This window comes from Macaca nemestrina, chromosome 7 (assembly GCF_043159975.1).
Source record: "Macaca nemestrina isolate mMacNem1 chromosome 7, mMacNem.hap1, whole genome shotgun sequence".
Taxonomy (NCBI): domain Eukaryota; kingdom Metazoa; phylum Chordata; class Mammalia; order Primates; family Cercopithecidae; genus Macaca; species Macaca nemestrina.
In genome coordinates this window covers 168038728-168062913 of record NC_092131.1, presented here as the reverse complement: position 1 = coordinate 168062913, position 24186 = coordinate 168038728, and the positions used below count along the sequence as shown (strand labels likewise).

The 24186-nt window shown below is 41.6% G+C and overlaps 1 protein-coding gene across 1 annotated transcript in view; it reads right to left on the bottom strand.

Annotated features, from left to right (window-relative positions):
* LOC105463647 (katanin regulatory subunit B1 like 1) overlaps positions 1 to 24186 on the bottom strand; it is a 67147-nt gene that overhangs the window by 39459 nt on the left and 3502 nt on the right. The window lies entirely within an intron of this gene.

Below are 24186 nucleotides of genomic sequence, written 5' to 3'. Positions count from 1 at the left end.
TGAGGGGCCCATATCTAGCAAGGGTCTTTTTGCTTTATCATCCCATGGTGGAAGGCAGAAGGATAAGTGGGCAAAACAGAAAGCAAAAGGGCCAGAGTTACTTTTATAACAAACCCACTTTCACAATAATTAACCTGCTCCATTCATAACAGAGCCCTCATGACCCAGTCACCTCTTAAAGGTCCCACCTCTCAATACTGTTGCATGGGGATTGAGTTTCCAACACATGAACTCTGGAGCGCACACTGAAACCACAGCAGTGGTATTTTTTTTGCTTGTTTTTTAACAGAGAAAATCTCATATGTTGCCCAGGCTGACCTCGAACTCCCGGGTTCAAGAGATTCTCCCACTTCAGCCTCCAGAATAGCCACGACTATAGGCACACAACATCTCACCTGGCTAGCAACAGTATTTTAAAAAGCAGAATAGAAAACTAAATGCATAGTATGATCCAGGTTTTTCAAAAGACATATAGGTAAGATCTATCCATTCAAAAAAGGTCTGTCAAAACATTAACAGAAATTATTTATTGCTGGTGGGATTATGGGTGTTCCCCCCCACCATCACTTAATATGTTTTTCTATTTTCTACAACAAACATGGATTATTTTTATAATCTGAAGAAATAAATATTTTAACTTAATGAGATCACTGTCTTATAAAACATGGCTTAATCGCATAACTTCCTTATAGTAAACAAGTAAAAAAGATGGAAATGCCAATACATGGAGGTAATATTTCATAAGAAGAATCTATTTTAACTTTTCCAAGATTAGGACAACTTCATCTAACTTTCTCAGGTCTTGCTTTCTCACCTCAATTTGGACTTTGCTCCCACAAACCCTTTTTAAAAATCTTTGATTTCTCCCTTTGAACTTATTCCCCCATTCTGCTTTCAAACATGATCAGATTTCCCTGATCAACTCCTATACTCTTTCTCTGCTTCCCTTTCCTGCCAAATTTCTACAATGAGTGCTTTTTAGCTTCCATTTTCTCTTTAACTCTTTGTAAACTTGCTTTTATTTTGCTCTCTCATCTGAAAAAAAAATGCATCTTGAATTAAACCTATATAGGAGCCTTTATAGCACTGATGATGCTCATCAAAGTCAGACAAGCCAACTCTAAAGATATTGCTCATTCTTCATCACCATTTAGCTCTTTTGTCACTTCATGGCCCTTCCCTGACCCTTTCTGTTCATACGACACAGTTGTCCTAGGTCTCCTTGTTCCCTTACCATTTTTTTGGTTCCTTTTCCTCCAGCAGCTCCTCTCTCTACTAAAATTGATGAAATATGCTTTCATGGCTCCAGTTATTTCTCTTGACCCAGGTCTTCCTTAATTTCTTTGTATTTGGCTCCTGGGTCAGCCACTGCTAGGTCCCAGTAAACACATCTAAAACAAATTTCTTCAATGTCAAGCCAACTTGCTGCCCTGCCTAGCTATCACAATTGAAATGACTGGCAAACTTCTCTCAGACTGGAAACACGGGAGTTGTTTTGACTTCTTTCTCCTCCTAACAAATCACTAAGTCTTCTCAAATTTTCCTTTAGGCAGGGCACAGTGGCTCACACCTGTAATCCCAGCACTTTGGGAGGCCAAGGCGGGAGGGTCACTTGAGCCCAGGAGTTTGATACCAGCCTAGGCAACATAGTGAGACCTGTCTCCAAAAAAAACCAAAGCAAAGCAAAGCAAACAAAAAACCTTCCTTCAAAATATTTCACAGATCCATTCAGATCTTCCTTTTTCCACTGTCAGAACTACAGCCCCGTAACTTCAAGCCTAAATCACCGTAACAATTATTTGATTTTCCTGCCACCCGTCTTCTCCTGGTCCTTGCAAATCAACCTATACAATCAATACCTATAGTGTTCATGGTAAAACACTACTACAGAATTTCCCAAGTAGTGCTATATATTTTAACAGATGCTTTATTCTGTTCAAGTACATTTGGATATGCTGCACGTTAAACTATTTCCTGGAATTTAAGTACATTAAAAAGGCCCTAAGAAGTTGGCACAATTTTACTCCATGATTCCCAAACTTAGCCATCATCCTATCTTATTTTTATTCTAGCAGATACACATAAAATTTGAAAAATGTAGCTTTCCAAGACACATAGTTTTTGGAATTTTTTTTGCTACATCAAGACTAAACTATTTATCTAAATATCAAAGACATACTCTCATTTCTCTTCAGATCGTATTACTCTTTCACCTCTTAAATACTGAAGGTCTTCATAATTAGAGACATTACTATTAAAGATTAACAATTAATTTTTTAAAATAGAAGGGAGAAAACACAAAACATTCTAGCATATATATATATACACATATATACACATATATATATATGGGGATGGGGAGGAGAAAGCGTTTTGCCAAGGAAAGATTCCACTATGATGGTGTTAACGGTATCATTAAAAATAACAGCGAGACTTTATCAAAAATTTACCATATGCCAGGTGTAGGCACTGTAGACATATTATCTTCTATAGGTAAGAAAATAAAGGCATAAAATGATTAAGTAATTTGCCTGAGATTAAACAACGAAAAAAAGTAAGAGTCTGCACTGGAACCCAGTCTCCATTGCCTATATTCTTTTTTTTTATTTTTTATTTTTTATTTTTGAGGCGGAGTCTCGCTCTGTCGCCCAGGCTGGAGTGCAGTGGCGCGATCTCGGCTCACTGCAAGCTCCGCCTCCCGGGTTCCCGCCATTCTCCTGCCTCAGCCTCCAGAGTAGCGGGACTACAGGCGCCGCCACCACGCCCGGCTAATTGTTTTGTATTTTTAGTGGAGACGGGGTTTCATTGTGTTAGCCAGGATGGTCTCGATCTCCTGACCTCGTGATCCGCCCGTCTCGGCCTCCCAAAGTGCTGGGATTACAGGCTTGAGCCACCGCGCCCGGCCATTGCCTATATTCTTAACCAATACATGGTAATGCCTCCCAATTAATATGAGAGATTAAGGGCTGAATATATAACAGAGGATGCAGTTTTTATCACTTTCTAGCTCATGATTTTTGGCAGGTCATTTATTCTATTCTAAATCTGCTTTCTCAAATGCAAAATGAGAATATTGTTGTGAAAATCAAAATGAGATTATATGTAAGTTATTACTGCTATTATCACCAATAATATTTATAAGAAATATAAATATATACAATTATGGTGTTCTAGAAGGCAAATTTGACAGCATTGTAAAGCAAGTGAAATATAAACACATCTTGGTATGCCCTTGTTTAGAGTGACCATAGAATTTATCATCCAAACTAGGACATTTTTGAGAGTAAAAGGAGTTATTATTAAAAATTATGCTGGGACAATAGGCATAAATCAGATCAGTCCCAGGAATACTGGGATGTATGTTCACCCCACCTGAGGTAAATGTTTACTGTCCTAGACTGATTTATTGACGATTTTTTTCTACAGAAATGACTAACTACTCAGCAATAAAAAAGAAAGAACTACTAATAAACATGACAACCTGGGTAAGTCTCAAATGCATTAATACTAAGTGAAAGAAGCCAGATTCAAAAGGCTACATATTACACAACTTCATTTTCATGACATTCTAAAAAATAAATATGGATAAGAAAAATATCAGTGATTGCCAGAGACAGGAAGGAAGTTGACTACAAAAGGATAAGAGGAAACTTTTTGAGGAGAGGGACATGTTCTGTATTTTGATTGTGGTGATGATTACACAACTGCCAAAGCTCATGGAAAGGATACCTCAATAATCTGACTTAAAAGAAATTGGGGCAGAGAGCACAAGCTATCCATGGCTTTTCACTAGACTCAGACTCCTTGGACACTTGGCATTTGCTTGACAGAGCTGAGAAATATGGCGCCTCTTGGCCCACATCCATTCTTTTGTCTCCAGGAAACTGGTTACTCTTCAATCCTGGAGTTGCCAGAAACATTCCTCAAAGTATCTGGAATTTTTGTTTTGACTGGTGACTACCAAGGCCAGCCCTACCGGTTTTGTTTGCTCCCAGCTGTGTGGGCTGGGTCTGACCCTGCGGACCGGGGATGCCCTTTGTATGCAATGATGTGGGGTAATGCTGTGCTGTCAGGCCGATGGGAGTTAAAACTTAATTTGCAAAGGCCTCCAGGCTCCTTCTGCCCCTCCCAGCTCTCTGGAAAGCTTCTACTTACTATGCAGGTAGGTATCACAACTTACAGTCTGGGTAAAAAGTTAAAGACTCATCCAAATTTTTAAACGCTGGTGCAGCTAAAAAGATTAGGTCAAACAGATCCATGTTCAAATTCCCAGCTTTCCCGCTTAACTAGCTCTTTCATTTTTATTAAAACTAAGTGTTTCTTTTCTCTGAAACTTCTCCTTCCTTCCTTTCTACTCCATCGTAGCCTCTCTTGATGACTGAGTTCAAATCTTCCTCTTTGAAACACTTCTTTGAGACAGGGTCTTGCTCTGTGCCTAGGCTGGAGTGCCATGGTATGATCACAGTTCACTGCAGCCTTGACTTCCCAAGGTCAAGTGATCCTGCCCCCTCACCCTCCCAAGTAGCTGGGACTACAGGTGCCTGCCATCCTGCCCAGCTAATTTTTGTATTTTTTGTAGAGACGGGGTTTCATCATGTTGCCTAGGCTGGTCTCAAACTCCTGGGCTCAAGAGATCTGCCTGCCTTGGCCTCCCAAAGTACTGGGATTACAGGCAAGAGCAACTGTGCCGGCCTTTGAAGGACTTCTTGATCCCTGTCTTCGTTGATTTCTTCCTTCACTATCTCTTTTTGCACTTAGTGAATACTACACAGTTTAAGACTTTTAACAATCTACAAATAATTGAAGGCCTAAAGGTAAGATATGACTGGGCACTAACTAATCCAGGTGTGTATCCTCTTGCCAAATAGACTGCAAAACTTCTCTTGGGCAGCAACTGCATTTTATATATTTATGTTTGCAATGTAAATTTTAAGTCAATGATTATTAGTTAATATAAATGTATACCTATAGATATAACTTTAAGTGAACGAATGAATCATCACACTCAAAGTACTGTTACCAGAACACCAGGGGTTTTGTCTAGGTCCTGATGCTTGGCACACAGATAGCCAATCAGAGACAATGCAGGGAAGAAGGCTTTAATCAGGTGCTGCAGCTGAGGAAATGGAAGATCAGTCTCAAATCCATCTCCCTGACCAACTAAAATCAGGAGTTTATATAGCAGGGAAGAAATGTAACTGCATGCAGGAAAACAGGAATTAGGGAGGGGTAAGAAAGAAGAGTTGGTCAACAGGAAGCAGGTGGCCACTTGGGCAATCATGACAGATAAATGGCCTGGTGTCTCACTGTCCAGATGCTATGATCTGGTAAGTTTTAGTTCCATGATACTGTCCGAGAGGTCTGACGGTTGGTTTCCTGAGAAAGGAATTCATAAAAACAAGAGTTACTTTCTCAAAGTTTTAAGACTGGGAGGGTCAATTTCTATGTTTATTGAAAGAAACCATAAACATCCGTTTCAGCACCCTCCTTTCTACTTATCCGTCCCTCAATCATGGGAAGTCTGGTCATTGATCTTTCTGGCTGCTTCATGCTGAGGAGCGGCACTGTGGGCAACTATATACCATGAGTGACCAAATTGATGACAGTGGCTGCTGACATCATACCAGTTGCAGCAGGGAAGAGAGGTTGGGGCTGCACACTCCATGGAGCCAGTGGGAGCCCCGTCCCTTCTGAGTTGGGACAGGACGTCCCCATGCCCCTGCAGTTGCAGACCCAGGTCTCCTGCTTTACTGAGCAAGCAGGAGCCCCGCCCAGGTGGGCTACAGCTGCCCACACTGCAGCTGTGGATCCCAGCCTCCCTGTACTCTTTGGGGAGCCAGGAACAGGCAGGATCTGCCTTCCGCGGTGCAGCTGCAGCCACTGCACCCATGGCTGCAGACCTGGGCTTCCTTCTGTAGGAAGCAGGCATTAGCTGGGGACAGGCGGGAGCCCTGCCTCTTCCAAACTGGCGGGGTAGGAGCTCCCCTGTGCAGCTGCGGCTGTCCTCCCAGGCATAGGACCAGGGCGCCTCTGCAGTCTACACCCTTGGGCGTCCCAGGAAGGATCCCCCTCCCCATCCCTGCAGGCTCAGGGGTGTCTGCTCCCACTGCCTGGCCTCTCTCCACTCCCAGCACCTGCTCTAATCTGAGAGCAGGGTTGAGGCCAAGCCCCAGGGCCATGAATGGCAGCGGGAGACAGACAAGAGTCCTGGGTGGAAGGGGGCGGGATCCCCAGTAAGGCCCCACCCTCAGGCCAGGGAGGACCTGAAGGAAGGGGGCTGGGCTGCCAGTCCCGATGACTAGAATGGGGACTCATGGTGCCTCTTCCGGGCCCACCCATGGCAGCCCACAGACCAACTGGCATGTAGTTCCTCCCCTCTGAGGTCCACAAAAGCCCTGGGCTCAGTCACAGCAGGGCGGCGGACGCCAGAGGATAAAGATGGCAGAGAGATGACAGGAGAGGATGACCAGCTGCAGAGTGGAGTATCCTCTCTGCTGATAGCTGGAGAAGATGGGACCACCAGCTGCAGAGAGGAGTACGCGCTCCGCTGAATGCTGCAGAGACGACCAAGCGGAAGAGAGAAGCTGCCCTATGTGCTGAGTGCTTCAGAGACCCGCGGAGACGTCAGAATGACTCAACTGCAGAGAGGAGCCACTCTCTCCAGGGCCTCCTCTCCACTAAGAGCTGAACACTCAACTGGACGACCTGCCTACAGAGAGGCGCTACCCACTCCTCTGAGCTGTTCTAACACTAAATACAATTATTCTTCACCCTTCACTTGCCTGTGTACCTCATTCTTCCTGGACAATAGGACAAGAACTTTGGCAAAGGCACTGCAGCCACAGAGGTTCTGGCCAGAATAATCGACACCCCAGAGATCCCATAACAACATGGCTACCCAGGAATCAAAGGCTAATCTAATACTATAGTTTTCCTCTGAAATACAGTATTTCTCTCTCCAGTCCCCCACTTCCACCAAAGATAAATCACAGCAGAACCAAGCCACCTGTAAAATAAGCTTCAGTCCAACTATACTTGGCCTGATTACCCATACAAAGTACAGCAAAAATCACTGTCCACATAGGCTCTTCTAAAAGGGTTGGAACCTATCACAAGGCCATTTCAGTCAAAGTCCTGGAAAAATAACCAGTTCCTCCATCGGTGTCCCATTATAAAAGAACACAGATTCTTACTGAACTCATGCAAACCACATTGCCACAAATTAAAGAATATTCACAAACAGGCCAGGCATGGTGGCTCACGCCTGTAATCCCAGCACTTTGGGAGGCCAGGGTAGGTGGATCACTTGAAGTCAGGAGTTTGAGACCAGCCTGGCCAACATGATGAAACCCCGTATCTACTAAAAATACAAAAATTAGCCAGGTGTAGTGGCAGGTGCCTGTAATCCCAGATGCTCAGTAGGTTGGGGCAGGAGAATCGTTTGAACCTGGGAAGTGGAGGATGCAGTGGCCCAAGATCACGCCACTGCCTTCCAGCCTGGGTGACAGAGCGAGATGCCATGTAAAAAAAAAAAAAGAGTTTTCACAAATAATTTATGAATTCTGGAGAAATTCACCTCAAATTCTGTATACTCAGCTGTGAAAGGTTATAAATAGCTCAAATGAGCTGGGTGCGGTGGCTCACACCTGTAATCCCAGCACTTTGGGAGGCTGAGGCAGACAGATAGTTGCGTCCAGGAGTTCGAGATCAGCCTGGCCAACATGGTGAAAACCCATCCGTACTAAAAATACAAAAATTAGCCAGGCATAATGGCACATGCCTGTAATCCCAGCTACTTGGGAGGCTGAGGCATGAGAACTGCTTGAACCTGGGAGGTGGAGGTTGCAGTGAGTCAAGACTGTGCCACTGTACTCCAGGTTGGGCAACAGAGTGAGACTCTGTCTCAAAAAGGGGGAAGAAAAAAAGTTTTCCAGACTCTGAAAAACAAAACATAAAGTATCAGCAGTATTTCAAACAAAAAGCTGTACAAAATCATTTCAGTTCTCCATTAGTTCTGTCCATGCAATCAGCTCCTGCTCTGCTTCATACTGGGTTAGTAATTTTTATGAACACATCAGCCTTTTGGTTAGTCCTGGAAGTTTTCTCTCTAGTCTCATGGCACAATTTCCAAAGTTATCAGAGGTCTGCATTCAAGAGTCCTTTTCATGAACTCCCCAAAGAAGTAAGCCCTGGATTATAGCTGACTGTCAGCTGCTTTTTGGAAAGAATCAAAGCAAAACAATTGTGGACGACAAAAATCTCAGGACAGGCACAATTGACAAGGACATTTGGTTACTTTTGTGGCATACAAAAATGTAAAATAGAATTCATAACTGACATATTAATAATAATTAAGACATCAGAATTTTAGGAATTTCATACAACTTGGAACACATCTTTTTTTTTTTTTTGAGACAGAGTCTGGCTCTGTTGCCAGGCTGGAGTGCAGTGGTGTGATCGCGGCTCACCACAACCTCTGCCTCCTGGATTCAAGCGATTCTCCTGCCTCAGCCTCTTGTGGGATTACAGGCATGTGCCACCATGGCCAGCTAATTTTATATTTTTAGTAGAGATGGGGTTTTGCCATGCTGGCCAGGCTGGTCTCAAAGTCCCAACCTCAGGTGATGCGCCCACCTCAGCCTCCCAAAGTGCTGGGATTACAGGCGTGAGCCACTGCGCCCGGCCCTGGAACACATACTAATACCACATCTATTTAAGTATAATCCAAAGAAAGTTAAACACCACCTCACATTTGATAATGCCTCCTTTTATAAATCTAACACCAAATAAGCCTAATAAGTCTCTCTTGGACTTCAGGGAACCCAATATCCAAAAAAGTCTGAGGCAAAAAGACTGATCTTAGAACTTGTAATTTTGCTTTTGGAAAGTCTGTCAAGTATCAAAGGTTTAAAAAACCTGGTATCACAAAATATGATCAGAGGTCACTATAAAATAGTCATTCATTTAAAATGAATGAAATGAAATAAATGAAAAAAAAAAAACCCGTTTACTCTTTGATAGAGAGGAGCCAGTTTCCTAAACAATAAGACTTAATAAAGATGGCACAAAGCTAACTAAATCTGTCTCTTCCCTCTCCTTTGTTCCCTGAAATTTACTCAAAAAGTAAACAAAAATATTTTATTATCTCATTAATATCACACACAAATTTTGTTCAAAAGAGAAAATCTAATGTTACCTTTGTATGTTTCAGTACTGGTATTTTAGGGTTCATTTCTCAAACAATTAAAAGGAAGTATATGAATTCAGTCCAGCATGTACTGATTCAGCACGACTATGTGTCAAGAGATGAATAAGAAGTACATTCTTATTTCTAAGAAGCTTACAATCTAGTGGGGACGAATGACAAGGAAGTCAATGAATATGAATAATGAATGCTTTATTATAAAAGAGGAATAGATACAGGTTACTAAAAACGCAGAAGCAGTTCATCTAAATTTAAGAAGCAATGAAGCATCCCAGAATATATCTTAGGTTGGGAAGGGAAAGGCTCTGCATAACCAAAGAATCAACAAACTGAACAGACAGTATCTACAAACTATACATCTGACAGTGGATCGATATCCAGAATTTATAAGGATCTCAGACAATCAGACAACTGAACAAAAAACCCCAGATAATCCCATTAAAAAACAGGGTGAGGACATGAATAGACATTCTTCAAAAGAAGACAAATGGCCAAGAAGCATGTGAACAAATGTTCAATATCACTAATCACAGAAATGCAAATTAAAACTACAATGAAATATCATCTTACACCAATCAGAATGGCTACTATTAAAAAGACAAAAAGTAACAGATGAGAAGGACATGGAGAAAACAAACTCATACACTATTGGTGGGAATGTAAATTAGTACAACCTCTATGGAAAACAACATGGAGATTTCTCAAAGAACTAAAAATAGAACCACTATGTGATTCTGCAATCCCACTACTGGGTATCTACCCAAAGGAAAATAAATCATTATATCCAAAAGACACCTGTACTCATATGTTTATTGCAGCACAGTTTATAATAGGAAAGATATAGAATCAACCCATGTCTATCAACAGAGGACTGGATAAATAAAATATGGTATATATACAATATGGAATACTATTTAGCCTTAAAAAAGAATGAAATAATGTCTTTCGTAGCAACACGGATGGAACTGGAGGCCATTATCTCAAGTAAAACAACTCAGACATAAAGACAAATACTGCATGTCCTCACTTAAAATAATATGTACATATGAAAGCAGTGTGGAATAATACAGAACGGAGAGTCAGAGAGGTAGGGGTGGGAGGAAGGTGGATGATGAAAGCTTGCTTGATGGGTAAAATGTGTGTTGCTCTAATGACTGATGTACTGAACCTCCTGACTTCACCACATGCAATATATCAATGTAGCAAAATTGCACTTGTATCCTATAATCCCAGCTACTCAGGAGGCTGAGGCAGAACTGCTTGAACCTGGGAGGCAGAGGTTGCAGTGAGCCAAGATCCCATGACTACACTCCAGGATGGGCGACAGAGCGAGACGCCATCTCAAACCCACCCCCACCCCCCCAAAAAACAAAAGAACACCCACGAATAATTTTTTTTAAAAATTTTAACTATCTAATGACTATGTATTGGGAATTCTCCAAACCACACTGCATTCCTCAAAAGCAATTCTATTTTGTGGAATATACAAAATAGTTATGGCAACATGGAAACTGATAATAAATGGAAATAAATTTAGGGTCCTAAAAGTAACTTTGTGATTTATGAACATTTGATTTATAAATCTTTACCTTACTTGCTATATGAGAAATCAATGTGTATCTGATTTTTTAAACTATGTGTGCATGCTTATCTAAAATGTGTCTCAAAATAATAAAAAGTGGAAAGGGGTAAGCACATTCTGGCTTCAAAGAAAAAAGAAAATAAAAAGATTCATTAAAAAAAGATGTTACACATGTATCTTAAACATATCAATTTAAAAACTAAAAATCAGCCAGGTGTGGTGGCTCACACCTGCAATCCCAGCACTTCAGGAGACCAAGTGGGATGGCTCACCTGAGGTCAGGAGTTCAAGACCAGCCCGGCCAAAACGGCGAAACCCCGTCTCTACTAAAAATACAAAAATTAGCCGGGCATGGTGGCACCCACCTGTAATCCCAGCAGCTTGGGAGGCTGAGGCAGGAGAATCGCGTGAACCCAGGACGTGGAGGCTGCAGTGAGTAGAGACTGCGTGACTGCTCTCCAGCCTGAGCGACAGAGCGAGACTCTGTCTCAAAAATAAAATAAAATAATTTAAAAATGGCTGGGCATGGTGGCTCATGCCTGTTAATCCCAGCACTTAGGAGGCTGAGGTGGGCGGATCACTTGAGGTCAGGAGTTCAAGACCAACCTGGCCAACATGGCAAAACCCAGTCTCTATTAAAAATACAAAAACCTGCCAGGCATGGTGGCAGGTACCTGTAGTCCCAGCTACTTGGGAGGCTGATGCAGGAGAATCACTTGAACCCTGGAGGAAGAGGCTGCAGTGAGCCGAGATTGCACCACTGCACTCCACCCTGGGTGACAGAACGAGACTCCGTCTCAAAAAGAAAGAAAGAAAGGAATCTAAACATGATGTATAATGCATCATCTATAATTTCTAGTTTGGGCTTATTTAAAGTGGCTCAAGAACTTGATACATTATCAGTACAAAATCCTACACTGTTATAGTTTTACTTCATTTATGTTTAGCTGTCTTACCTACACCTTATTTGATATACAGTTTTTCAGGCATTTGCCTTTGTCCAGACTACCCAAAGCTATACAATTAATTTCATGGAAACAATGTATTTTAAATTCCTATTTCCAATTGCTGTCTTCACTACATTGGGAACTAAGAAGCTTGGCAAATGTGGCAGAGAAACTGCTGCTCTCTACAAAGGTTTTTCCAACTTAGACTTCTGCTACTAGAGGTGGAGAACCACCATTTGCATCCATGATAACGCAAGATTCTGTCTTGTCAACGTTTTTACCTTTGAAAATTTGACAAACGATGAACAATGTCATGTTTTAGTTTGCTTTTGAAAAATTTAATGTGAAGTTGTATTTTTCTTACATGTTTAAACTGAAAAGACTAGGCAGTATAGTGTGACAGAGAAATATAAGTCCTAGAGTCAGACTACCTGGGTTTTAGTCCTGTTTTAACCATTTATTAGTTATGTACCATCTTAGGCAAGTTACCTAACCTCCTATTTTCAGAATAACCCTGTGAGGATTAAATAATCCACTTACCATAATGTCTGTAAATTGCTCTGTAAATGTTAGCTATTATCAAGTTATACACAAACATCACCTTTGAGGCAAGTTGCCTTTGGTGTAAGAAACATGATTCGTGGTATCAGCAAACTTTAATATCAGTTCCTAAACTTGTTGTATGTTTCTGTATGTGCATATGTAGCACAGAGAAAAGCATGAAAGGATAAGGGTTATTTCTAAATAGTGGTATTACATTCCTTTTTTCTGTTTATTTTTCTATAAGGTTAAGATTGAATTGTTGTCTTTGGCTTTTATCAATTTTTAACAGTAAAAAATATTACATTTTAAATAAAAGAATGAGGTTTATTTTTTGTTGTTGTTGAGATGGAGTCTCGCTCTGTTGCCCAGGCTGGAGTGCAGTGGCATGATCTCGGCTTACTGCAACCTCTACCTCCCAGGTTCAAGAGATTTTCCTGCCTCAGCTTCTCTAGTAGCTGGGATCACAGGCACATGCCACCACACCCAATTAATTTTTTTATTTTTAGTAGAGACAGTGTTTCACCATGTTAGCCAGGATGGTCTCAAACTCCTGACCTCAGGTAATCCACTCGCCACCTCGGCCTCCCAAAGTGCTGGGATTATAGGTGTGAGCCACCGCACCCAGCCGAGTTTCCTTTCTTGACACAAAAAGAGGACAATATGCTAATAGGAACTGATAAATTAAAACTTCTTAAGCCTTGCAACATACAAATTCTTAACTTATGTAAAGGAATATGAAATAATTGTAAAATTATAAAATTCAGTGACCTAAACCATTCTAAGAATTTTTGGTGGTATATACAGCTACATCATAGCATGTAATACTTTCCTACCTAACTCCTGTTCAGACCCTTAAACTTCCCAACCTTTCCTGCTGTGAAATTCTCACCATCATCCCACAGTTTCTAGTGGGAGAAAGAGTCAAACAAGCAATTATGATACAACATGTCAAACACTGAGATATCCCTGAGGATTTATCTAAGAGTTCTGGGAAAACAAACAAACAAACAAAAAATACTGCTCTTAAACTATGAAATAGTAGATAGTGGTTTGAAGCAAAGATATTTAGAGAGTCATTTCACAGAAAGTAACAGCCTCTAGTCCAGCAGGACTTGCTGAGTAATCTCAATGAGTGTTTCTCTACATTTTAATCAATGTGTAAAATTTATTTCCATAACTACTATAAAAGTGTTCCCAAAAAATACTTCGCACTAAGCAGATCATGTGACCCAGTGTACAGCAGGTGGTACTTATCACAAAGAACAACCCAACAACAACAACAAAAACCCCATAGTTTAATGTTAAACCAGATTCAAAGAAAGATTACACAGTTCCATAAATGCGATATTCCTTTTTTAGGTATATTTAGTCAAGAATTGGGAAGGGGGACCGGCAAGGGCAGCAAAGACTTGTAGTCAAAAAGTAACAAAGCAAATGGAATGTTAAACTGTACTTTTTATAAAGTATGAGAAACTATTATATGGGTACAGCAATGATACATTCTGTTGACCTTGCTAGTTTTGTTTTGCACTCATTTAATCCCATTTAATCTGATTGAAGGTTACCATTTTGAAAGAATGTGTCAATTAAATGGGGCATGGATTCTGGGGAGGAGGTGAACACTGGAAGAAGAGTAAAGAGAAACAGAGACAAATACAGGCAGTGCTACTCGTGTACTGTCCAGCAAAAGGGTACCCCATCAGGTTACCTGTATTGTCTACTACACTTGTTAGGTTTATTCCTACAAAGAAAATAGATTTACTGGCCAGGCGCAGTGGCTCATGCCTGTATTCTCAGCATTTTAGGAGGCCGAGGTGGGCGGATTACGAAGGCAGGGGTTTGACACCAGTCTGGCCAACATGGTAAAATCCCGTTTCTACTAAAAATACAAAAATTAGCCTGGTGTGGTAGCATGAGCCTGGAGTCCCAGCTACTCTGGAGGCTAAGGCAGGAGAATCCCTTGAACCCGGGAGGTGGAGGTTGCAGTGAGCCTAGAATGTACCACTGCACTCCAGCCTAGGTGACAGGGCAAGACCCCCGTTTCAAAAAAAAAAAAAAACAGAATATAGATTTACCAAATTAACAGAGCCTGACACTATTAAATATTCAAATCATAAAACTAAGTCCCCTCATCCTGATTCCATGTGTGTCCAGAGTTGGCTCCTTCCCATGGGTTCTTGGTCTCGCTGACAACAAGAATGAAGCCATGGACCTTCACGGTGTTACAGCTCTTAAAAATGGTTTGTCCAGACTTTCTTCCCTCAGGTGGGTTCATGGTCCAGAGTTTGTTCCTTTGGGTGTGTCCAGAGTTTCTTCCTTCCGGTGGGTTCGTGGTCTCGCTGACTTCAAGAATGAAGCTGGAGGACCTTCATGACCAGTATTACAGCTCTTAACGGTGGTGCAGACCTAAATAGTGAGCATCAGCAAGATTTATTGTGAAGAGGGAAAGAACACAGCTTCCACGCTGTGGAAGAGGACCGGAGTGGGTTGCAACTGGGGCTCAGTGGCCAGTTTTTATTCCCTTATTTGACCCCGCCCGTGTCCTGCTGATTGGTCCATTTTACAAAGTGCTGATTGGTTCACTTTACAGAGTGCTGATTGATCCATTTTTACAGAATCTTGATTGGTGCATTTACAATCCTCTAGCTAGACACAGAGCGCTGATTGGTGTATTTACAATCCTCTAGCTAGACAGAAAAGTTCTCCAAGTCCCCACACGACCCAGAAGCCCAGCTGGCTTCACGTCTCACATACTTGGAACAACTCAAAGTTGTTATCTCAACGGTTTACTATTTCCTGAATGATTGATCACACCACTTTCTCTCTCTTTTTATTTTTTTGAGACGGAGTCTTCCTCTTTCTCCCAGGCTGGAGTGCAGTGGCACCATCTCGACTCACTCCAATCTCTGCCTCTCGGGTTCAAGCTATTCTTCTGCCTCAGCCTCCTGAGTCGCTTGGATTACAGGTGCATGCCACCACGCCTGGCTAATTTTTGTGTGTGTGTGTATTTTTAGTAGAGATGGGGTTTCACCATATTGGCCAGGCTGGTCTCGAACGTCTGACTTCTTGATCCACCTGCCTTGGCCTCCCAAAGTGCTGGGATTACAGGTGTAAGCCACCAGGCCCGGCCCACCTTCTCTTAATTCAGTTTCCCACTGAAAGCTGATTTGAGAAACGTCAAACTTGGGGAAGCAGATCAAGCATGAAAATAAAGATAGGTCTGGAGATTAAGTGGGTACAATACTGTATCATTTCAATCAATTTAGATCAAACTGAATTCCAACTTTCTTATGAGTGAGATACCCTGAAATAAAAATTACAAAACAGATGCCAAGTGGGAATTAGCTTTCCTACTACCTCTACCTCAGATTTTTTTTTTTTTTTTTTGAGACGGACTCTTGCTCTGTCGCCAAGCTGGAGGGCAGTGGCGCAATCTCAGCTCACTTCAACCTCCGCCTCCCAGGTTCAAGCGATTCCCCTGCCTCAGCCTCCCAAGTAGCTGGGATTACGGGTGCACACCACCACGTCTGGCTAACTTTTTATATTTAAGTAAAGACAGGGTTTCACCATGTTGGCCAGAATGGTCTCAATCTCCTGACCTCGTGATCTGCCAGCCTCGGCCTCCCAAAGTGCTGGGATTACAGGCTTGAGCCACTGTGCCCGGCCTCTTCCTCAGTTTTAATCAAGTCTACTGAGTTTACTACATTAGGGAACTTCGACTAATAGTGGGAAAATAAAGTTAGAGAACTAGGTAGATGTTTATCACCATCCATAGTTGCAGACCTACAGGTTTTTTTAAAAACATAACTATGCCTTATACTGGAAAGTAGGGAGAAAAAAGTAAGGTAGCAAAACACTATGTTACCACTTAGGTTAAAAAGTGTGTGTCTGTGAGGGACTACTTGTATATTCACTAAATATCTTTTGAAGGATACAAGAGAAACTGGGTACAAAGGTCACTTCTAGTGAGAGGATATGTGTGGCTGGGGGGTAAAGGGAGAAGACTTTTCCCTTTTGGGCCTTTTGAAGTTTGTATAATGCGCAAGTATGTTTTAACTTAGTTATAATGTATTAGTAGTATTATATAAATATTTTCTTAAATGGCTATATAAATACCTGAATCTTTGGGAAGACTTAGGGCTTCTTACACCTAGAAGTAGATGATTATGATTATTCTAGCATGTTTTGGTGAATTCGCCAAATTCCAATTTACTTTCCCTGTTAGAATAACTCAGTATTTTCTGGAAATATTCAACAGGGAGTAAAAAATACTCGATTCTGTTTTACCTGTCTTCTTGGACTCAAAAATGGAAAAATATATATAATTAGCCCTCTGTATCTGTGGGTTCAGCATCTGTGGATTCAACCAATTCCCAATCAAAACTGTTTAGTTAAAAAATACATCTCTACTGAATATGTAGACTTATTTTTCTTGTCACTATTCCCCCAATAATACAACAACTATTTACATAGCATTTACATTGTACTAGATATTACAAATAATTTAGAAATTATTTAAGGTACATGGGAGGATGTGCAAAGGTTATGTGGAAATACTACACCACTTTATATCAGGGATTTGAGCAGCCTAGGATTGTGATATCATTGGGAGGTCCTGGAACCAATCACCCACATGAGATGAATGCATACATACATAAAACACTGTCACTTTAAGGATCAGTTTTGACCCTTGTTTGCCTACTAAAGGTATTTCTGATACTTTCAAAACTGATAAGACTCTCTGCATATGAGCAGATATACCAGTAAAATAGTATTCAACTCTCAAAACGACGAGCTAATATAAATTAATTCAAAAACTCTATCTTCATTATTTGGACTAATGTCACCACCCTATGAAACTTGTGCCTAATTTCTACAGTACAAGAAGTCAGCAGGGTTAAATATAACCTAAGCCTTGGAAAAAAGGGTAGATCATCCTTTAAGAATTAAAAAAATCAACAAAAATGATGCTAGAGACATTCAAAATCCTTTTATAACAACGGTTCTTAAACCTTTCTTGTTCCAAAACTTGTAAGGATTATATCACATCCCTATCAGTTACAGTGGTTGGGCACCACCATATCTCCTGGGCTGAAATCAGAACGTGTATTAAGGTTTGAAAATGCCTCTTCTCTTAGGGAACACCTTCTTCTCCAACAGAAGAATCATACGCAGGCTCAAGAAAATACGACTCCTAAGTCCAAGACTTAACTATAACAAAAATTAACATATTAACTTTCATTGAAAAATAAAATATCGGCCAGGCGCGGTGGCTCAGGCCTGTAATCTCAGCACTTTAGGAGGCCTAGGTGGGTGGATCGCCTGAGGTCAGGAGTTCGAGACCAGCCTGGCCAACATGGTGAAACCCCATCTCTACTAAAAATACAAAAATTAGCTGGGCGTGGTGGCAGGCACCTGTAATCCCAGCCACTGGGGAGGTTGAGGCAGGAGAATCGCTTGAGCCCGGGAGGCGGAGGTTGCAGTAAGCTAAGATTGTGCCATTATACTCCAGCCCGGGCAACAGAGCAAGACTCTGTCTCAAAATAAATAAATAAATAAATAAAAGTAAATAAATAAAATAAAATCTCTCATCATATTGTTTCACGTAAACTCTGGATTCAAATTTCCAACTGCCTACTACTCAACTCCACATGGATATCCAACAGTCATCTATTCTTGAACTTAACATATTAAAAATAGAACCCTTAATGTCCCCCCGCTCAAATCTGCTCCTTCCAACAGTCCCTAACTCAGTAAACAGAACCATCCTCCTCCCAATTTCTCAAGCTTGAAATAAAGGATTCATCCTTGATTTCCTTTTTCCTTAATTACCTACATCCAATTTGTTGACTTTGCCTTTATAATATATTCCTAAGCTGTCCATTTTTTCCATTTCCATTACCACCATTCTAGACCAAACCACCAACTCCTTTAGACTATAATAGTTTCCTAAATGCTCCAGCCACACTGGCCTTCTGTCCTTCAACTTTTCAAACTTATTTTCATTTTGTGGCTGAGCCATTCTTTCTGCTTAAAATATTCCTCCCAAGCACTCACCACCCAATCAAGAATAACCCACCCTCACTTACAATCATTCTCTATAGCAGTACCCTGTATTTTTCCCCCACCACATTTATCACCATCTGGAAATCAGTTTATGCACTTATTGCCTACGACCTCTCACTAGACTGCTAGCTCCATGAGAGCACGAACTATGTTCATTGTACCTAGAATAGATACACCTATTCTGGTATCTACTTTTTCTTTTTTTGAGATGGAGTGCAGTGGCACGATCTCAGCTCACTGCAACTAACTCAAGGACAGAAAACCAAACACTGCATGTTCTCACCCATAAGTGGGAGTTGAACATTGAGAACACATGGACACAGGGAGGGGAACATCACACACCGGGCCCTGCTGGCGGGTGGGGGGCTATGGGAGGGACAGCATTATGAGAAACACCTAATGTAGATGACGGGTTAATGGGTACAGCAAACCACCATGGCAAGTGTATACCTATGTAATAAACATGCGCATTCTGCACATGTACCCCAAAACTTAATTTTTTAAAAAAAGAGCCAGTGTGTGTGATTCACTCCCATTACCTTACCTCTAACCATCAACAGGTAACCAACAACAGGCCAGAAAGTTAAGGCTCCCCTGTCCACATTGCTAAGCAAGGAAAACTAGGAGCACTGGCCCAGACAGTTCATATGTAACATGAACTGAGGAAAAATAAACCTCTGAAATAAGCCACTGAGATTTGGGTGCTGTTTGTTACTGCAAAATCACCTAGTCCATCCAGACTGATGAAGTGTTCAAGCAATGCGGTGGGTCACAGAATGATTCAGTCAGTCCCACTAAGTGGTTACTTGCAATGTAAACTGATGTCACTAGATACACATATTTAATTCCCTTCTGATTACAGTTTTCCCTCAGTAGCTGAGTACGACTGGCTCCAGGACCACCTCAGATACCAAAATTCGTGGATAATCATGTCCCCTAGTCAGCCTTCCGTATTCATGGCTTCCACACAGATAACCCATGGATGCTGAGGGTAGACTGTATTACCGAGTTTCCAACAGGTCTGCTGACAAGGATCGAAAAAACTATTTACATGGAGTTTTAAGGAATTCTTGTCTCTAATGCTATTTTTCACTAAATGAATAATTCACTCAAACGATGAATGCCACCCATACAGGCTTCTTGAAAAACCATCTGCCAGACTTTCTTCAACTGGGAACGTATTTTGTAGGCAAGAATAACTGCTTTTTGTTTCCTTATTTTCTATACCAACTATTCAATAATTAAGTAATTATTGAGTCCAGGCCACTCTAAGGGAAAAGAATAGAAAGGTAGGTTGGCTAAAAGGCAGAAGTCGCTGAATGCTAGGTCAGGAATTTGGACTTTATCTTGTAGACAAAATAGACTTACGGAGAAATTCTGTATATGAATTACATGTGAAAAAACTATTCTTGACGATTATTTATATGGCAGTTGTGGAACAGGAAGGTGAAGAGGGATAGTTTTTTTTGTTTTTTTTTTTTTTTTTTTAAGACGGAGTCTCGCTCTGTTGCCAGGCTGGAGTGCAGTGCCGCAATCTTGGCTCACTGCAAGCTCCGCCTCCCGGGTTCAAGTGATTCCCCTGCCTCAGCCTCCTGAGTAGCTGGGGCTACAGGTGCCCACCACCACACCCAACTAATTTTTTGTATTTTAGTAGAGACGGGGTTTCACCATGTTGGCCAGGATGGTCTCGTTCTCTCCACCTTGTGATCCGCCCACCTCAGCCTCCCAAAGTGCTGGGATTACAGGCGTGAGCCACCGCGCCTGAAGACTGCCAGTTTTTAACTGCTGTGCCATGAATCCTCCATGGATGAAAGGCCAAATTTTAATCAATATACATAATTCATTTTTGCTACAACAGTAAATGTACTGTTATTGATTATATTAAGTGGCACAGGGAATGGCTAGGACATAGGTTTTTGAAAGTAAGAGTAAAATGCATACTGAAATGTCAAGCTGGCACTTAAGTATGTGGTGATGGTCAAAATCTTACTCTGTGAGTAAGAGGGGCAGCCAGGGCAGTAATCGCTTAATAGTTCTGAAAGGCAATTAAGTGAACAACAGACACTTTGCTACTGCTGGGAGGTATTTTCATATTGTAGGAATTACGGGTTGTACTCTGATTGGTTTGTATTTTTAATTCCTTCAAGATACTCGGAGCATCTGCGCAGTACTCCAACAAACTTCGTCTTTCCCCAGCAACCCATTCCTTCATTTCTTTACTCGTTCAACGAATATTAAATACATGTTACAGACTAATTACTGTTCTACGCACTAGGGAAACATCAGTGGACAAAACAAAAATCCCTGCTGTACTGAAGCTTATATTCTATCGGCTTTTAAATTCCATCCTAAGATTTCTTCCTCAACCCTATCATATAAATAGCTTTTAAAAATGCCTTTAGAAGAAGTAATCTATGATGAATCACAGTAAGATGTCAAAGACTATCCAGAGGCTTCTTCCCCACAGGTCTCCCCCCTCCCCAAAGAACTCCCTCCAAAAGTAACTATTTTACAGATTCTCAGAGTTGTAAAGGACCTTGGAGATAATTTCAGATGATATTAAATGACTTGCCCAAGAACACTTAGTTACTAACAGGCTTAGCATTGTGACTTACAGGAATAGTGCCTTTCCCACGGTAACACCAAGCTGTGCATCTTAAGAGTGTGCTAGTGAGCAGAGGAGATGCTAGAATGAGCACCTCATGACTCATGCATAGGTGGTAGGCTTCTCGGTGACTTGCTCAAGGCAAAAAGAATTTCAGACAGTATATAAAACTGAATGAAAGAGACGCGGTTACAGGAAGCCAAAAAGGGAGTCCTTTCAGAATACCTCTTCTCTCATTTCTACCCTCATGATGCCGCAAGAACAAGAATGGTAAATACAATGCAGAAGTCTCCAAAGTTAAGGGGTATTAAGCTGGTAGTGAAAAAAACACTTAGATGAGCAAGAAAGAGTAAATACAACATTTGAACCTGGCAAAGAAAAGTCAAATTACGCCAGGCACGGTGGCTCACGCCTGTAATCCCAGCACTTTGGGAGGCCGAGGTGGGCGGATCACCTGGGTCAGTAGTTCAAGACCAGCCTGGCTGACATGGTGAAACCCCGTTTCAACTAAAAATACAAAAATTACCCGGGCGTGGTGGTGGGCGCTTGTAATCCCGGCTACTCAGGAGACTGAGGCAGGAGAATAGCATGAACCCAGGAGGTGGAGGTTGCAGTGAGTCGAGATCTTGCCACTGTACTCCAGCCTGGGAGACAAGAGCAAGACTGCGTCTCCAAAAAAAAAAAAAAAAAGAAAAGTCAAATTACACCCTTCCAATTTAAAAAGCGGATGCTATGCTCCTAGTAAAAGTACCATTTGTATTAGGTTTAAAGTGTTTAATTAAAAAACATTATATTCCTAAATACATTTTCCAGAAAGCACCAAATTAACTAACATAGATCAACAAGTATAATGACTCATAAAACATCAATATAACATTGACAGGTGTAATGTTATGATGCATCTTGTTACAATACTTTTTTTTTTTTTCCCTGAGACAGGGTCTTGCTTTGTCACCCAGGTTGGAGTGCAGTGACATGATCATGGCTAACTGCAGCCTCCAACTTCTGGACTCAAGGAATCCTCCCACCTCAGCCTCCCAAGGAGCTGGGACTACAGGCACATACCACTACACCTGCCTAATTTTATTTTATTTTTCAGACAGATTTCGCTCTGTCGTCCAGGTTGGAGGGCAGTGGTGCGAACTCTGCTCACTGCAACCTCCGCCTCCCCGGTTCAAGCGATTCTCCCGCCTCAGCCTCCCCAGTAGCTGGGACTACAGGCATGTGCCACCATGTCCAGCTAATTTTTTTTATTTTAAGTAGAGACGGGGTTTCATCAATTTAGCCAGGATGGTCTTGATCGCCTGACCTCGTGATCTGCCCGCCTTGGCCTCCCAAAGTGCTAGGATTACAGACATGACCCACCGGCCCTAATTTTAAAATTTTTTGTAGAGATGGCGTCTTGCTATGTTGCCCAGGCTGGTCTCAAACTTCTGGGCTCAAGCTTTCCTCTTACCGTTGGCCTCCCAAAGTGCTGGGATTACAGGTGTGAGCCACTGTGCCTGACCTGGACAAGAATTTTTAAAGATAATTCCTACTCCCTCGATAAAGGAGTTCTACTCACCTCTTGCTTGTAAAACTGTAGCAATCTGGAGCCAGGAGCGGTGGCTCATGCCTGTAATCCCAGCACTTTGGAAGGCCAAGGTGGGCAGATTACCTGAGGTCAGGAGTTCGAGACCAACCTGACCAACATGGTGAAACCCATCTCTACTGAAAATACAAAATTAGCTGGGTGTGATGGCACATGCCTGTAAACCCCACTACTCGGGAGGTTGAGGCAGGAGAATCGCTTGAATGCGGGAGGCGGAGGTTGCAGTGGACCAAGATCACGCCATTGCACTCCAGCCTATGCAACAAGAGCAAAACTCCATCTCAACAAAACCAAACAACAACCAAAAAAGGTAGCAATCTATACATTTCAACAAATCAAAACTAGTCTAATCTCTCAAAGTAAAGACTCATGACCAAATTTAAGCCTTATTTAGTATTCTAACAGAAAAAAATATTTTGAAAAATCTTTCCAAAAAAAGGGAAAGGGCAAGGCTTGCTAAGAAAGAATTGAGGCCAGGTGTGATGACTCACGCCTGTAATCCCAGGACTTTGGGAGGCCGAGGTGGAAGGATCACCTGAGGTCAGGAGTTCAAGACCAGCCTGGCTAACATGGTGAAACCCCGTCTCTACTAAAAATATAAAAATTAGCCAGGCGTGGTGGTGTGCTCCTGTAATCCCAGCTACTTGGGAGGCTGAGGCAGGAGAACTGCTTGAACCTGGGAAGCGAAGGCTTGCAGTGAGCCAAGATCACACCACTACACTCCAGCCTGGGCAACAGCGCAAGACCCCGTCTCAAAAAAGAAATAAAATAAAATAAGAAAGAATAAAATCAAGGAAAATTAATTTTAGGAATTTTAGGAAGAATGTAAACGACAGACATCAAGAGTCGTCATTAAAATCTTCATTAAAATCTCATTATGGGTCTCTGTGAATGGCAGTTAACATGTTAAGAAAATGATGAGAATCCCAACTTAATTCAGTGGTTCCACCATTCTTTAGCCTCCCAGATAAAAAACCTTGGCGATGCCATAGACTTTTACCTCCATTTTTTTCTATAATCAACTATGTTCCAATATTTCTCCCTTCAAAATGTCTCTTTGGAATACAAAGCAAAATTCCCAGTTTCAAAAGAACACACACACAAAATACTATGACCATTAAAAAGAGCATTTTTCTCAGAATCTGTGGAAAGAGAGCAAATTTAAAAAAAAAAAAAAAAAGTTTTTGGCTGGCGCGATGCCTCATGCCTGTAATCCCAGCACTTTGGGAGGCCAAGGCAGGCAGATCACAAGGTCAAGAGATTGAGACCATCCTGCCCAACATGGTGAAACCCCACCTGTACTAAAAAAACAAAAATTAGCTGGGCATGGTGGCACGCGCCTGTAGTCCCAGCTACTTGGGAGGCTGAGGCAGGAGAATTGCTTGAACCCAGGAGGCGGAGCTTGCAGTGAGCTGAGATCGTACCACTGCACTCCAGCCTGGCAAAAGAGCGAGACTCCATCTCAAAAAAAAAAAAAAAAAAAAAAGAATGGAACATATACATGATGTGCTGAGTCAAAAAAAATTTCACAGAGAGAAAAAGGCAAAATTCCAGTTTTATAAAAAGAAAAATAGTTATCAGCATAAAAAAAGACTTGAAAGAAATAATCACATTAAAATATTAACAGGCTGGGCACGGTGGCTAACG